This window comes from Adiantum capillus-veneris, chromosome 10 (genome assembly GCF_014529385.1).
Source record: "Adiantum capillus-veneris isolate H3 chromosome 10, ASM1452938v2, whole genome shotgun sequence".
Classification (NCBI taxonomy): Eukaryota; Viridiplantae; Streptophyta; class Polypodiopsida; order Polypodiales; family Pteridaceae; genus Adiantum; species Adiantum capillus-veneris.
Genome location: NC_140940.1, coordinates 83,775,500 through 83,793,538, shown reverse-complemented (window position 1 = coordinate 83,793,538; position 18,039 = coordinate 83,775,500). Strand labels below are relative to the sequence as shown.

Genomic DNA, 18,039 nt, shown 5'->3' with positions numbered 1-18,039 from the left:
CCAAACTGCATACAGACTTGGAAGAGCACATATACTCCCACTGTTGTAACTTGCTTCCGTAAAACCTTCATAAAAAACTGTCCTTTGTACTTGTGCTGAAGAGAACATACCGCAATCAGTTGGGGCTGATCTGTAACATGTTAGAAAGTTGGGCAAAAACTGTCACGTGATACATCCAACCCTATGTGTCCGCGGACAAGCTACAACATGACCAGGGTTCAGTTCAGTCAAGTCAGTCTAGAATAGGAAGTGATCTGGCCTTTTGTGAGTCTGTTCGCAGACCGCTGTTCGCAGACCGTGCATGTCCAGACACTTAGAGTAGATGCACATCCTCTGGTTGCACATAGCATGATCATCAGCATTACCATCAGATTCCATCAGGATCATTTTCCAGTGCATTAAACCTATTTTCCCTATTTTTGATCTTTTTCACTTATTTATTAAGTGACTTTTGTTGGAAACTAGGTAGGGCAATTTTGCTAAGTTCGTATATATATAAGCCTAGTGCTAGCACTTTCTGGCAGAAGAGGCAGCATGAGCACTTGCTCAACACGCACCTTCTCAGCAAGACCCCCAACAGAGGGACCCTAGCGTTTTGCAGTAGGCAAGGCCTAGCGTTTTTGCAGGAAGAACGAGCCCTGGCGTTTTTGCACAGCAGATCAGCCTCGGCGACAACACGACATAGTATATCAGCCCTAGCGTTAGCAGAGTCCACAACAGATAGCAGATTTCCCTAGCGTTAGTAGATTTCCACTGCAAGGTCAATTTTCAGCCCTAGCATTTTTGGTTGCAGATCAGTCCTTGGCGTTTTGCAGTTCCATCGCGACAAGGCATCAAGAAGGACCAGCGTTTTCAGTTTTCAGCAGTTAGAACCAGCAGAAGAAGCCTCAAACCTCTCAGATCTCACCTTCCTATAGCAGATACTCGCCGCATAGTCAGATCCCGCAAAGTTTGCAGATTCAGCCCAGAAAACGCAGATTTCAGCATCTGCGTTTTCAACGCGTCGATGTCGCATCGTCGCCATCGACATCGTCATCGACATAGAGTCAGAATTCAGCAGTCAAAGATTTGCAGATTTCAGCCATTAGCATTTTCAGATTTCAGCCCGTCTTGTCGTCGTCATCATCGTCGTCGACATCGTTTGCAAGTCCAAGCATTGTAAAGATTTGTGCAATCATAAGTAGACCGCTCTCGCCATAGAGAGTGGGGCCTTTGGAGGAGGGTTTTGACAACATTGTGGTGTCGTATTCTTCTCTCTCTATCTCTCAGTCTCATGCACCTTCATTCACAGTGTCATTCACTTTGTTTGTGTCCATTGCACTCTCTCACTAAAGGAACGGAAGGCTCTCCCTTCCTAAGTAAAGGAACCTTGAGCACAGTTCGGAGCACTCATCTTGAGCAAAGTTCAACATTCACTTCCGCTGCACCTTACATTGGTATCAGAGCTTTGACAGTGTTTTGTATCACTCAAGAAAAGAACCACAAGATCCACTTTTTTTTTTTTTTTTTTGCTTGTTGCGATCGCATGTAACTCAAGTCCTCTTGGGCATGTCGATTCCTAATCGTGTTTTGAAGAGTGAGAGGAAACCCAAGAAAGAAGGGCTTGTCCAGCCTCCCTGTGTGCCTCTTTTCACTCATTGAGAGCGGACCGTGCACTTAGCGGCCGGCCAATCAATGTGAGGTGGGAGAAAGCAACCTTTGGTGTGAGCGCAAGGCCGCCAAGGGGTGCGCCCGCAGGAAAGAGCAGAACTCGGGTGAAGAGAAGATTCTTCTCTAACACAGATTGCAAGCGCAAGAAGAACCGCCGAACCTCAAGATCCTCAAGAACCGCAAGAACCTCAAAAACCTCAAGATCCTCAAGAACCAAGACCTGCAAGAACCCAAGTTCCTCGTGAACTTAAGAACCCAAGACCACAAGAACCCACAAGAACCCACGACTTCAGTGGATGGTCATCACTCGAAGCAAAATGGGTACTTCACTTGAAGGTGATGAGCATGAGAGAGGCGAAGAAGAATTTTCCCCACCAGGAGGTTTTTCCGACCCTCCATCTTCCCCATCTACGCCAAGGATTGCACTAACTCCTATGGAGGAGTTGGAGCATATGTTTATGGACAGCAAGTTAGAACGCGAAGCAAGAAAATAAGAAATTGATCGTAAGTACGACGAAAGAATGGCAGCCATAGAGCGTGAGCACAACGAAAGGAAAGCCGCCTTGTTGCGACTCTTTTCTCAAGTGCAGACACAGATGCAAGGGATTCGGGAAAAGGAGACTCTCTCAGTCTCTTCTTCTTCAAAGCATGACACACAGGATTTGCATGATAATGATTTGCATGATGATGAGCATGCTGATTTGCATGATCAAGATATGATTTCTCAGTTGATACTTTCTCTAGTGAAGCTAACCTCATTGCAGTTTCGTTCAATCACGAAGAACCAATCTTGGCTCTCGAGTCGAGGTCCACAGAACCCCCTCAGGAAGAACTCCCTCAAAAAGAATCCCCTCATGAAGAACCGATCTTGGCTCTCGAGCCTAAGTTCAAAGAACCCTCACAGGAAGTATTATGTGTTCGTATGATTAGTCAGCACGCATTGTTCGAGTGTTTCATTTGTGTTCGTTTGTTGTATTTTAGTCAGCGTCTTTATGTGATCCCTTTTCCTAGGCATGACATATTGTACGTTGAGCACGATTCACTCATGGATGAGCACGGATGTATGCCGATTTCTCATGAAAGATGAAATGTTTGCATTCAAGGAAGGCACATTCTATGTCTCTTCCTTGGCATGACACATTCGTAGAAAAAGCACAAGAAAGTATGAGCACCAAGCATGGGCATTTCTGTTGTGATTTGCCACAGTTGATAGATTTAGATCTGAAAGACAAGTTTCGACTCCATTGTTTGCGTGTGTTTGATGAACGGTTTGGCACTCCGTCACTTTGTTCATTTGCATTGCATGCACAGTTTGTTCGGAAGAATAGTATTTTTCCAGTCACTTTACATGGAATGGGTATGTTCATGTTTTTGTGTTGGAAGTGGTTTCGGGAATTTTCATCCTCGGAGATTCTTGAAGAAGGTAGACGCATGACTCTAGACGAAGTTGAAGCATTGAAGGAGCCACAGAAGACTTTGTGTCGCTTTCGGCGCGCCCAAAGAAGCAAGCGTTGCAGACCTTTATGAAGTTCAAGTATCGCGCGACCCATGCATCAGAGTGGGCCGGCAAAGAGCCCTTTCTAAGATTCTTCGGGATGCTATTGGCGATCTCCCTCGACGCTATATAGTTCGGTACCAGTACCTCACTTTGAAAAGGAGGGGATGTCACATGACACATCCAACCCTATGTGTCCGTGGACAAAGCTACAACATGACCAGGGTTCAGGTCAGTCAAGTCAGTCTAGAATAGGAAGTGATTTGGCACTTTTGTGAGTCTATTCGCAGACCGTGCATGTCCAGACACTTAGAGTAGATGCATATCCTCTGGTTGCACAGAGCATGATCATCAGTATTACCATCAGATTGCATCAAGATCATTTTTCAATGCATTAAACCTATTTTCTCTATTTTTGACATTTTTCACTTATTTATTAAGTGACTTTTGTTGGAAACTAGGTAGGGCAATTTTGCTAAGTTTGTATATATAAAAACCTAGCGCTAGCACTTTCTGGTAGAAGAGGCAGCAGTAGCACTTGCTCAACAGACACCTTCTCAGCAAGACCCCGAACATAGGAACTCTAGCGTTTTGCAATAGGCAAGGCCTAGCGTTTTTGCATGAAGAACCAGCCTTGGCGTTTTTGCACAGCAGATCAGCCTCGGCGACAACACGACACAACAGATCAGCCCTAGCGTTAGCAGAGTCCACAACAGATAGCTGATTTCCCTAGCGTTAGTAGATCTCCACCGTAAGGTCAGTTTTCAGCCCTAGCGTTTTTGGTTGCAGATCAACCCTTGGCGTTTTGCAGTTCCATTGCGACAAGGCATCAAGGACCAACGATTTCAGTTTTCAGCAGTTAGAACCAGCAGAAGAAGCCCCGAACCTCGCAGATCTCACCTTCCCGCAGCAGATCCTCGTCGCACGGTCAGATCCCACGAAGTTTGCAGACTAGCCTGGAAAACGCAGATTTCAACATCTGCGTTTTCAACGCGTCGTTGTCGCATCGTTGCCATTGACATCGTCATCGACATAGAGTCAGAATTCAGCAGTCAAAGATTTGCAGATTTCAGCCATTAGCATTTTCAGATTTCAGCCCGTCTCGTCGTCGTCATCATCGTCGTTGACATCGTCGGCAAGTCCAAGTATTGTAAAGATTTGTGCAATCATAAGTAGACCGCTCTTGCCATAGAGAGTGGGGCCTTCTTAGGAGGGTTTTGGCAAAAGTCCGGTGTCGTATTCTTCTCTCTCTATCTCTCAGTCTCATGCACCTTCATTCACAGTGTCATTCACTTTGTTTGTGTCCATTGCACTCTCTCACTAAAGGAACGGAAGGCTCTCCCTTCCGTAAGTAAAAGGAACCTTAAGCACAGTTCGGAGCACTCATCTTGAGCAAAGTTCAACATTCACTTCCGCTGCACCTTACAAAAACACTGCAAGGGAAAAAGAACCTGCTATACTAGCCAGCTGTGGCTAAATTTGCATTCGGAAAGGGTTGCTCCCAAGGTTGGAACTCTCCAAAGGGATGAATGGAAGAAGCATCCAAATGTTGCCGACTGCGGGAGTAGAAACTAGAGGTCCCCACCAACTATCGACACTACCTGCAAATCTGTCATCCAAAGGTCTCGACAAATCTGATGTCGAACATCAAGAAAACTGCCCACAAAAGGTTACAAACTTGACCCAAAACTGGTGCTGTCAAGCTCACAAAAATCTCAAGCTGTCCCACAACAAGTACTGACAAGCTCACAAGAGGCCAAAGAAGTGGCCAAATCTGTAGGGCCTTATGCTTGCTAATACCACAGGAGCTTCATCGACACTAGCAGAGATGCCATTTGAACCCTTCATCATCAAGAGGAGTCAGTTGTGATAGAGCATTAGCCCTTAGTCGAGGGAGAGGTTCATGTCTATTAAGAAGGAGACCCAAACACCCTGGTTTCCACCGGTTCAAGACTAATTCAGGAGGAGGATGTAAGGGCATCTCAACCACATAGTACATGTTCTGAGGAGGGTAACTGTTGGGGTTCAACCCAACTTGGGCGGACTCCGTGTGAACATGTTGTATAAGCCAATATAAGGCCCCAAAAACGTAATGATAACCGTCTCTTTCATTTTGCTTATCCGCTGGTCATCTTTCCCTCCTCTGCTCTCTCTCGTCTACTTACTCACCATAGCTATGTTTATACGAGAAGCAATAGGCTTCCTTTAGAACTGGTATCAGAGCCATAGCTGTGGCTTGGGCAAAAACAACAATTGAAGAGCACACTGACATCTTGCTTCCTAACAGAGTGATCAAAGTGAGAACTTTGAGAGTAAGGATAGCAGGAGAAGAGTTGTAGTCATGACAACAGCAACTGTATCCCTCTCCTCCTGTGTCTCCCGCGGGCAGCAGCTGAAGCGCGTCAACAAGTTCTCTTGCAAAATTGGAGCCGGTGAGACCCGCATTCAGATGATGGCCCCCAAAAAGGCCTCCTCATCTGGAAGCATCTACTATGGTGCTGACCGCACTACCTGGGCCCCTTCCCCATCCTACCTCACTGGTGAGTTCTCCGGAGACTATGGTTGGGATACCGTCTGCCTCTCTGCAGTTTTTGAGGCATTTGCCAAGAACAGGGCCTTCAAGGTTATCCACAGCCGATGGGCCACGCTTTGAGCTGGAAACGGTAGGACGTGGACGACCTACGGCAGGCAGGAATAGCAGTACATGTGGCTGCAGACGTTAGTGATGGCGCGCACACACGTCTCAAAGATGACCCCGTTGTTGCAAGCGGCAATAACAATAACATAGTTTTTTTTAATTCAAACATTCTATTCAAAGGCCTTTACAAAGCTATATACGAAGCTAAATTTGGAGGACCTTAAATTCAAAGTCAAATCTCTTATTTCAAAAGTTTTTGCGTACAAGCTTGAGAAGGATAGGTACAACGCATTGCTAGTAGAATAGTCAGCCTTGAACTTTGACTTCTTATGGTTAAAAAGTAAGAATGTAGACGAAGAGTAAGGAAGGGAGAGATTCACCAGGATTGTAGATGACATTGACATCATATCTTGGTTAGATTTTCTTTTGGACAATTTATATATAATTGTCGGTGACTCTCTTTTCAATCAAACAATTGGTATCCCTATGGGCACCAATTGTGCTGTTTTTCTTGCTAATTTCTATCTTTTACTTATGAGTTTGATTTTATGGAGCGTCTTGTCCTTGCTAACACTTGCCCAATATTTTTGCACAAGTTATGCAATGTAAGACGCTTTGTAGATGGTCTTTTTGTTCTGACGTTCCTTCTTTTCAAGATATTATGTACTTGAATCTGAGTTCTGTAGGTGGAGGAATTTATCCGAAGGAGTTTTGTGAACTTAATTGTACCACAAATAGTGATTGTGGTGCCTTTTTAGACCTTAAGATTTTATAGACTCCCTTGAGATTGGAAGTAAATATTTATACCTTAGATAGACAGTCATTAGGCTTATTTGCGTAAGAAGAGATAAAATTATCATTGTATGTATTGTGTTGGTTACATAATAATACATAGGCCTTTAGAGACAGTAATGTACATATATACCGTGGAATCTTTCTTTTGGTATCCTACTGTCCACTCTAACATGGCTATATATATTGGTTTTGGAATGGAAGTTCTTGAGTTAGAATCAATGGGTCTAGAACATAAAAATGATTTCTGATTGTGAGGCATTTGTAAGAATTTGCTAATAATACAGTCATTTTTAGAGCTTCTTTTTGGAGTGCTTGGTGAAGTTTTTTACTAAAGTGGCATTTGAATATTTTGCCTGTGCATGCGCAATGTACATGCATGCTCTCAAGCAGGGGTGTGCATGCCTCTGAATAGGAGGCTTTTGCTTTTTTCCAATCATGGATGTCATCAAGCTAGTGTTCTGTTTTTTTTTCCATTGGTGGGTTTTTGTAAGTAGCGAGATTTATGGTATATTGCTCTGACATCTTTTCTGTAATCAGTTATATGATCAACTCACCATCTTCCTACAGATATCAGGGAGTTGAGGGACCACAAGCGTACTGCAAAGGATTTGTTGTGTAAATGGGCAGCTATGGAAGGTGGCAAGTGCTCTACAGAAAACATGCAATAGATTGGGTAGTTCTTTTTCTCGGCTCTATAGCCATGTTGGTTGGCTTTCCTGCCTCTCGAATCTTATCACGTCTCTATTATGAAGATGGTGGCACAAGCATATGGTTGCTGGCATGGACTGCAGTAGCAGGATGGCCATTAACGGCCCTTGCTCTTCTGCCGTTTTTCATGAAGAGGGGCACTGTTCCAACCCGCCTCACATGGGGTTTACTGATGGCTTATACAGTTTTGGGGCTGTTAACTGCAGTAGATAATCTCTTGTATTCCTGGGCTTATTGTTACTTGCCTGCATCCACCGCATCTCTGATTTCTGCTAGCTCTTTGCCATTCACAGCTATCTTTGCTTACTTTTTGTTGGGGAAAAAAGTTACGGCATCCATTTTCAATGCCATAGGCATTATTACAGCAGCTGCGGCAATTCTAGCTCTAGATTCTAGTTCTGATATGCCCCTAGGTGTCAGCAGCAAGCAATATGCGTTAGGCTTCCTCCTAGATGTTGCAGGGTCTGCCTTACATGGGCTTATTTTCACCCTTTCAGAGCTAATTTTTGTCAAGTATCTTGGAAGAGAATCTACACATGTCATTTTAGAGCAGCAAGCTATGGTTTCAATTGTTGGGTTTGCTTTCACCACCATTGGTGTCATTGCAAGCGGTGATTATGCGGTCATAACCTTGGAGGCGGACGCATTTACACTGGGTTCCTTTGGGTACTACATGGTACTGGTGTGGAGCACAATAACGCTACAAGTTGGGATCTTGGGAAGCGTAGCAGTCATGTATTCTGCATCAGCAGTGCTTGCAGGAGTGCTAAATGCAGTGGTGGTTCCTGTGACTAGCATTGGGGCAGTGTTATTTGTGAATGATTCTATCGATGGTTTCAAAATTGTATCCTTACTCCTCACAGGGTGGGGTTTTGGGTCATATATCTATGGGGGTTTGAATGAGGCACCATCTGTTACACCAGCTGACCTTTCAGAACCTTTATACAAAAACATGGTTAATGTGAGTGTGTCAGACCACGATGAAATCGAGAATGTGCATCAAAACCATCATTAATGAGGCTTCTAGTTCTCTAAAAGCTTTCCCTGCTACTGTGTCTCTTCTTACCATTGTCAGTCTATTAATTATGTGTGATTCTTACATAACTTCGAAATTTTGTTAAGGTTGGATGTTGCAATGTTTTTGGTATTGTTATGCTCAAGATTGATAGCAAGGGCAGACTAATGCCCGAGTCTCAATGTCTCCCATAGTATGCTTTTGTTTTTGCCAAGGAGAGAAAAGAGAAATTTTCAATGTTACAGGCACAACCCCAAAGATTACCCGACGAGGCTTGAACTCAAAGCCAGTTATTCTAGAGATTTATCGATGCCTGCAATGATGGATCTGGGTCAAGTAACAAAACATAGCACAATTGTTGTAAGAAGGCAAAAAGCCTTTATCTAGCTACAATAAAGCTGCCCATAAAGTAAGAGTATTAAATGATAATCCTTGCTCAGCCACTAAATATTTGACGGTAACTGCAGAGACGTATTCAATTTCTGCTGTCTCTTTTGCAATGCATGGTCATCAGCCATCGTAAATAATTCGTGGCTGATGGTCCTTGCAAAACGGTAATGAATTTTAGGGGGCCCCTATCTGTGAGGTTTGGGAAAGGGTCGCCATTAGACACATTCGGTGGTTACATCTTTCTAATGGGTGCCTTGAATAATAGCTTTGAGATGTGGGAAATGTCCATGCTCTAGGAGTACTAGAGGTATGGCATCAGCTGTGTATGATTTTCTTGTCAAAGGTGAGTTGCTCAATTTTGCTCCTTAATGTTGGCAACTTTCAAATCATATGACCAATACAGTTGTATGTCAGTAGCAATCACGCTAATTTAGGGAACCACTCCTGTGTGTCTACCACGAGAAGATTTATAGATTTTCTCATGTAGGAAAACGGAGTCTTGTCAGTGTTTTCCATACAATGCATAACATCATGAGCTTTTGCTCGAGAGGCACCGCATACCTAGCAAGATATGATTGGGGCAAAGGACCACCGCCCCCCCCCCCCCCCCCCCCCCCCCCACCGGGCTGGTGGTCCCTTGCCCCTAATCGTACCTAGCTAGGTATGCAGTGCCTCCCTCCCAGAAGCTCATGATGTTGAGGTAAGTCACAATGTGAGAATTATTGTGAGAATTTGTCCAAAACTTCTTATGTACTATCCATCAACTTGCTCACACACACCAGGACAATGGTGTGCACACTTAAGTGGTTTACTGTTGCTAGTCATTGCTGACAGTGGGTGAGTTGAACCGCTTCATAGCAGAATGTAAATAGTTGGACGCTAGCGTGTCTAGGCACGTATCAACTCATGATACTTTCTTTTGGCTTTTTGTTTTGTTTTTGGGCATGAAAATAATCAGTTTTTTGATAGTGCCCAACGAAAATACATGGTGGGAGTCTCTCATGTTGAATAAAATAAATATACAACAGCTAGATCAAAAAATGGCCGACTGCAAGCCAGATACCCACTGCAATCCTGCCAAGATCTCATATGATTCCCTACTAGTGCCAATGCTCTAATGCATTGGGGCAGTTTAGTTTGCCACGTGGACATCATTGGAAGCCATGTTGTGTACTAAAAAAAGGGGCTCCCATAGGGGGTAGGAGAGTCAATGGAATCTCACCAAAACCACTCGCCAAGCCCCACCATAGTTGATGAGCTAGCGAGCTCCAAAAGCCCATAATCGCCAATCCTCTCTGATTTTCTCCACTTGGTCTTGGTCAAGCAACCACTGGTGTCCATGTGAGGCAAGCACTCTAATCCTTTGGAATGTACACTTTGAGACCATAGCCACCTCACATTGAATGCGGGGGAAACAAACCCTCTGCTTGCACCTTGAAGTAATAGCATTCTCACTCCTCTGTGCAAGCTCTACTCAAAAGTCACCTTGAGATTAGAATAAACAATGTGAATTTTTTCTTTGCTTAACAACTAACTATGTGACTGTTTCTTTGCTTAATTTGCAACACATGTTTTCCTAATGAGAGCACCTTTGCTGTGTATGTGTAGTAACATACTTCATGGTCGCCTGTATACCCACCAGGACAGTATTTGAAACACTCTTTCACAAAAACTTTGCCGACGAGAATAACTTTGTCCACATTATGTGGCAGCGGAAGTGCGAGGTGTCTTCAAGGCAAACATTGTGGTAGTCCCCTCTTGCGACATTTCGTTGTGAAAAATTAGGATGAGTGCCTCGCAAAGTTTGGCAAGATATTGCGCTAGGAATGCATCCCTTCCACGATACTCTCTCGTCTGATGATGGAGAAAGTCATCCTTTTTTGCAATCTGAGACTGCAACCACAAAAGAGAGAGAGAGAGAGAGAGAGAGAGAGAGAGAGAGAGAGAGAGAGAGAGGAGGGGAGGGGAGGGTTACCATGAAGCTCTCATCTTGCACCCAAAATTCATCCTTCCATAGGTCACTGACCTGCTCGACCCCCCTACCCCTGTGTTGGACGCTTATACCAATCCTCTACTTCTTGTTTGCTAGTTGAGGGTCTCATGTTATTTTTAATTCCTTGAAAGGTGGCTTCATCGCGGAGTGTCTTTTTATACTTTTCTGCCTTCTGAAAGCAGAGTGTGAGACACTCCACTAGGTTACTAGAGGTTTCTAATGCATCGTCGTCACTACTATCTTCAGAAACAAACCCGCTCCTCTCCTTGTGGAATTTCGAGATCATGGCCAGTGCAATGTCTTTCCTTAGGCAAAAAATAGTATGAATTTCATGGAGGAAAATGTATAATCTATTGCCAATTTTGAAATTTGGCACACCAGTCAACATCAACATATCTTGTCTCTCATTGAACCCAAATACATCTAAAGGTAGCTTGATTTTTGATGTTTTGACACTCTTGTTCATCTGTTGGTAAATCTTGTTGAGTTTCTTCATGAGACTACCACATAGGCAGTTGAGATATAGAAGAAAGCCAAATAATTCTTGGATTAGATTGCACTCTCTTTAATGTTCTGGCACCATAAGGGTTTTTCTGAAAGTGGCAACTGATGGTACTCCTTATATGACCGTCCTTTGATATCGCAATCTTTTAAATGGATCACATCCATGTCATCAAGGTGGCCCTCCCCTTTTGAACCTCTAGCTCAAACCTCTCTCTTTTAGGCTTCAAGAAATTGTTGTGTCGAGGTAGAAGATCATCAAAACTGAAGGTGGCCCTCTCCTTTAGAACCTCCATCTCAAACCTCTCTCTTTTAGGCTTCAAGAAATTGTTGCGATGAGCTAGACAATCATCAAAATTGAAGGTGACATTAAAGATATAGGATACCTTGTGAAATTTTTGCAGCTCTTGAAGATATTGCAAAGTCAAAAAGCCTTTCATTGATGACTCCAGGGTCTTCTACAATAACAGTCTCTTTTTTCCTCTACTCTTTTATCATACTTTTGGTAGGGAGCAGATGAATTTTGGGGGGTACAATGTCCTCCAAAATTGTAGAAGGTTCTGAATCTGCCTCTTTAACATCCACAACTAAGCTCATGGCAAGGCTCTCTGCCCCCATAATCCCCTTAGACTCGTAGGCTATGTCCTCTCTACCAATAATATCCATAGGTTTGATTTGAAGTCAACATTTCCTTCATGGAACCTTTTAACAACTCTGGAGGATCTTCTTTTGCATGTTGGTACCCAACCGTACACTTTGAATCTGTTTTTCGTCTCTTACTTTTATTAGCTCTCAATCCTACCAAGCACACAATAAATGCACAGATTAATAAGTACAAGCTCAATATTAGGAATAAACAACAACTCTTAAAGGCATGATCTCAAGTACTGTCTCAAAATTTTGTCTCAAAATTTTCCAATTTATCTATCTATCAACACATGACGCAAATAACATTTTGAGAATTTTGCACATAAGTAGTTATATATTTACATTTAACATATATGTAAATGAAAAAAATTAAACTTATATCTCCCTACACATATAAATGTAACATTCATACATATATATACACACATTCCTCTCCTCCTCTTACGGTGCACGGAGAAGAATCCTTCAACTGCTAGTGTATCGATGCGTCCCGTAGGAGAAAAGGGTATATCTAGTTTCTTACCGTTTTTCATTTTCTCCTGCGGCGTGCGTAGATGCATTCATCTAGAGCAAACACATCTTTCTGCACCATTGGGAGGAAAACTAACAAAACAATCAAACTCAAAAGAATAACAATATTGATGAAATAATACCGTTTCCTAAGCTTGGCATGGATTATTAATCCCTTCTCTATGAGATCTGGGTGACTGTTTACCTCTCTGAGAGATTTGGGTGACTTCAACCAATGACGAAAGCAAGGCATGCTCTCTCTCTCTCTCTCTCTCTCTCTCTCTCTCTCTCTCTCTCTCTCTCTGAGGTCTCAATTGTTTCTAGCACATCCTCTGTGTGTGTGTGTGTGTGTTTATCAAATGAGAAAAACCTAAACCCTCTCTTCTCATTTAGATTCTCTCTCTCTCTCTCTCTCTCTCTCTCTCTCTCTCTCTCTCTCTCTCTCAACTACAATAAATCATTGGACCGTTGGCATCATGCACGGTCCACTATCAAATTAACAAATTACACGCAGTGTAAACTAACTAATGATAGCTAGCAATCATCATATATATTTTACATTTTCAGTTAATTTTGGTCACATTTGAGTTTACATACTACATTTGGTAGGCGTGCACACGAGAGAGAGAGAGAGAGAGAGAGAGAGAGAGAGAGAGAGAGAGAGAGAGAGAGAGAGAGAGAGAGAGAGAGAGAGAGAGAGAGTTCCATCCTAGTAGCGACAAAGAGAGAGAGTATAGTGCTCTATCACAACAACATTTTGGACATCAATGGATTGCTATTTTTGTGAGAGCCATATGTACAAGATGCAGTCTACATGGAGTTGCGCACTTTCCGGATAGGAAACTGTAGGGTCATTGTCCAGCTAAGCACCAAGGAGTTTTTGAAATTTCTTCTTCCACTAGTCACGGTTGCAATTTGGTCTTTGGTGCACTCCAAAACCTTGATCCCCTCGTATCCATAGTTTGTAACAAAGCTAGAATTTAGAGATCAAAATTTATTTATTTTTATAACGAAACACACTGTGTTGCCATTGAGGGATACTACCGCTGTACAAAACCTAATATACACTTGTTTTATAAACCTTTTTCCCAGCTCCAAGTGCCCTTTGATACTGAAAACACTTTATTGATAGATGACACACCACATAAGGATTTGCTTAATCCACCTGGCACAACTCTTCCCCCACCCTCATTTCAACATGATTTCTACCTAGAGGAGATTTGATCCTATATTTTCAACAATTGTCTTTAAGTCCCTTGAGTGCCTTTGAATTTGTACTTTCAAATACACTTTGTAATGCTAACACTTTGTAATGCTAACACTTTGTAATGCTAACCATGTACGTTAAATGATTCTTTGTACTTGTCAAGGTGGTGCCAATGATGTGTTAGAGAGAGAGAGAGAGAGAGAGAGAGAGAGAGAGAGTCGGATTCATGTCACTCTTAACACACAACTCAAATAAATATTTGAATTTATCCAAAGGATTCATTTTTGTGGAAATCCAAGATGCACTACATTGGCACGATTTGAACTCAACCACAAAGATCTCTATAGAAAAATTTGAACTCAACCACAAAGATCTCTATAGAAAAATTTTCCCCCCTTTGTTGCATTACTTTTCATCTATCCAACACAAGAAATAAAATTTTGAGGGGTCTTTGTCTGCATTCTCCTCCATTATGTCATGTTAGAGTTGCAGCAGGTTGCATTGCTCCCTTATTCTTATCACTATCACAAGATTGAGGTCCTTATCCACCACTTCCATATCTTTCACAACATTGTTCTCCAAACCTGCTGACTCTTGATCAATAGGTACATAACAACTTCCTACAAAGTGAAAATGCTTGTACCAAAAGGAGATGATAAGCAACTGAGTGCTAATCATATACTTAACAACCAGAGTGTCCAGTGCAATCTTGCAACATATGCTATTCACCTCTTTTACATACCATCCTCAATCAAGAAGCTTACCACAGAAGGAATAAATCTTTTGTAGAAATGATGGAAGGTGGTTCTGACAATGTAGAGGAAAGAAGAGGGAAGATGCAACAAGGTGGTTCTGACAATGTAGAGGAAAGAAGAGGGAAGATGCAACAAATACATATAGAGGATGATGATGAGTTTCATACATCATTTATCAGAGAATCAAATAGTTTACCTACACTAGGGGTAAATCTTTTTACAAGGAAAAAGCAATTGTTTCATGAAGGGGTACAAAGTTTTAGAGAGACCTTTGTACATCTCTATACAGCTTACTCCACAATAACTCATTCAATGCCGTGTCCAAAACTAGACAGTCCAAAAAGTTCCAATTAGTTTGTAGACGAACCTTTACCAATGTTCTTTTTTTATTCCTTTGGTTAAGTTCGTATGAATGGTCGTAGAAGAATATGCCTTGATCTGCAAGGCTCTTGCTAGTTCTTCTCACATACTATAAGATACCAATATGAGTATGGGTTAGAGATGAGGCATATAATGCACTCCACTAGCTCCCATTCCTATTATAAAGAAGGATACATATTTGTAAGTGTAAGATCTACATATAAGAAAAGAAAAGGAAGGATAAGCATCTATAAATGGAAGAGCTAAATGTAAGAACCCACTTATAGTTGCATCATGGATGATATACCAGTGAGACATTACCGCCATAAGAAATCACATCAGAGTGAGTGAAAACATGTTGAACTCGAATCTCTTTTTTAGTCTTCTTATCGACCTCCACTTTCAAATCTAGTACTCTTGCTTTCCATGCACAACGAAAAAGATTTGTTGTACATGATCTTTTTCTCCTTCTTGACTAGATGAGAACCCAAGAACCTTTGCCTATCCTCTGATCTTGCCACTAATTATCTATAGTGAGGGAGTCTGAGATCAAAATATAGCTTACTCTATTACTTGACCTTCTTGGTAGACTCATGGGGATGTTATTTGGGAAGAGAGTAGAGAAATCCCTAGAGCTTTTAGCGCGGGAAGAAGAAGAAGAAGCCATAGTTTTGAGTGTGAGGATGAGTTTTGAAAGTTTTCTTAGTGGCGGGAGAATGATAGCCTTCTAGTGTATAGTTAAGTCACTATCTTTTAGTACCTTGATGGGTGGCTATATTAGAGTCTTTTGACTACGGGTCCACATATTGAACTGCCAACTCGATAAAAGCAAGCTATTAGATTATCTCAATTTTAGAAATTTTTAATGTTATTTCTTGATTTATTTCATGTATTTCTACGTAATCCTTGGCCGTGTTTGTCATGCAAACATCAAAGATAGGATTGACACGATCTGAACCGTGCCCAAAGGTCAAGAGATAGAGTGTTTGAAATAGCTAAAGCCATATGCAGTGCTTATGGTGGAATAAGAAGAAGTGCCTCAAGTCCATACTCCAAGAAATTGGCCTGCAATTGTCTCAAATTTGTGGTAGATTGTTGCCAAAAATCAATGTATGTACACTTTGTGATGGTCCTTGATGCATGCAAAAGTTGGTTTTGGAAGTTTCCTTTGCATGCATGTGCATGCAAGCAAAAATGTAAAAGGAATTTTGGATTTCATTGTGGTAAGAGAAAATGTGGCTTGCAACGGTTATGTGTTGAAATCTTTGCAATTAATTTGTAGATCATTGAGCAATTCTTATGCTATCTTGGCCATCTTATGCTTCATCATCACCATCAATTGCGGCCTTGACCAATCCATTGTCCCTTTGTAAATCCCTTGTGGGAGTGGCCCATTAGGATGGCCTGAGTGAACCCATTGGGCACCCAAATAATAAAACAAAATGTGAAATCAACCACTATATGGTGATGGTGTTTGAGCAGCTTGATGGTGTGAGAGAGAAAATGTTGTGCTGCCCTCTATGATGCTCCAACGGAGATGCACAAGATACATAAATTACCCTCCTCTTTTGGGTGGTCATGTTGAGTCAAAGAGTGCTCTGTTTCATGCCGGTGTTTGTCACCTCCTTGTTGGGTGTAAGGGGTTATCCAAACTCAGAACAAGAGGGGAAGGGAAATCATGGCTCTGCATGCATGCAAGAGAGCCACATTTTTCCCTCCCTTTGCTCTAATACGACTGAAAGGTAGAGGGTATGAATGGCATGCCACTCTTCCCATCCAACCACCTACTTGTAAATAAATAGGGGCCTCATGCCACCATCCATTGTAGGACTCTTGTACTCACAATAATGATCATTTTCTCAATCTCTCTGCATTCTTGCTGATGATAGGTATGCTTCTTTCTTTTCTATGTTCATGTATTGCCTTTTCATGTTTGCATTCTTAATTATCTTGAGAATATCCATTCATATAGTGTTGATTGTCCGCAATTAGTAATGTAGTGCATATAAGGTCTCTACAATCCACAGTGTACACATAGTTACTCTGGATTGTTGGAAGAACACATATAAAGGCTCTAGACTATAATATAAAATGGTAGAAAATTATTGCTAATTGGTTGAGCTTGTTGCTTTTATTCTTTAAGGTTGGAATATAGCTCTTAAATATATACATGATAGGAGTAAGACAATGAAAGGGTGGTGGTAATGCGTGTGCTAGTCTCCACCCAAACGTGCTATTGTATAGCCTCCACCTAGCGCACACATTGTCCGGCCGTGTCGGTGGCCTTGCCTGTTGTACCCATGTTCTTACATTACCCCCCCCCCCCTTTTCCCCTTGGACAATCGTTTTTGTCCTTGAAAACAAACATAGGAAAACGTTTCTTAAGTGTGGAGACATTCTCCCATGTAGAACCTTCTTCAGGTCTATCTATCCATTTTATCAACACTTGTCATCTTACATGATGTCTGGTGCGAAGCTCATGAGAATCCAAAATATTTTCGGGCTCATGACGGATGCTTGGCGGTTCGAAAGGTCAACTAACATACCTATGTCAATGACATTATCATTGTGTCCTAGCTGTTTTTGTAAACGGCTAACATGAAAACCAGGATGAACTCGTGAGTGCTCTAGAAGAGCTAATGTATAGGCCACTTGACCTATACGTTTGAGAATGGTAAACGGTCCACAATAGCGTGGTGAAAGTTTAGCAACTTTTCCCGTCTTCAAACTTTCTGAATGGTCCAGAACTTTGAGGAAAACCTTGTCTCCTTCTTCGAAAGTAGCAAGATGATGATGCTCATCTGCGTACTTCTTATATAGATCTTTAGCTTGCTTAACATTCTGTCGAGCAACTCGAAGCATGTCAAAATGGTCTTGGAGAAAATCCTTCGCTTGTTGTATCTTCTCCTTAGCCAACCCCATCAAAACGGGTGATCTAGGTTGAAATCCATATAAAAGCATAAATGGAACAAACCCTGTAGTCACATGCTTTGAGCTATTATAAGCAAATTCCAATATAGGTATGTAGTCTTCCCAATTGGTTTCCTTCTTGCTAACGTACGCTCGTAGCATATCCTCTAGCACTTGATTAACTCTTTCGGTTTGGCCATCTGTTTCTAGATGATCAGCCGTACTTAGATTAAGTTTGTTTCCAAATTTTGAAACACAGCTCTCTTGAAGTGATTATCGAACTTTCGATCTCTGTCACTAATGATACTAACTGGAAGACCGTAGAGTTTATATATATGCTCTACAAATAGGATGCTAATGCCAGTGTCTTAACCGTAGTCTTAGTGGGAATGAATTGACCCATCTTGGTGAGACGGTCTACAATTACTCATATGGCATAATGGCCATGATTTGTAGTAGGTAGT

At 42.0% G+C, this 18,039-nt stretch overlaps 2 pseudogenes across 2 annotated transcripts in view; both read left to right on the top strand.

Annotated features, from left to right (window-relative positions):
• LOC147449161 (putative purine permease 5 pseudogene) overlaps nucleotides 1-8,390 on the top strand; it is a 38,730-nt pseudogene extending 30,340 nt beyond the window's left edge. Inside the window, exon 2 of one of the 2 annotated variants that reach the window (XR_015189414.1) lies at nucleotides 7,146-8,390. The product of XR_015189414.1 is annotated as a putative purine permease 5 pseudogene, transcript variant X1 (transcript). Of the gene's footprint in view, nucleotides 1-7,115 lie in introns of both variants that reach the window. The other variant, XR_015189415.1, reaches the window with a different exon arrangement.
• LOC147449162 (chlorophyll a-b binding protein type 1 member F3, chloroplastic pseudogene) lies at nucleotides 5,487-5,798 on the top strand (annotated as a pseudogene).
• Nucleotides 8,391-18,039: the final 9,649 nt, after the last annotated feature.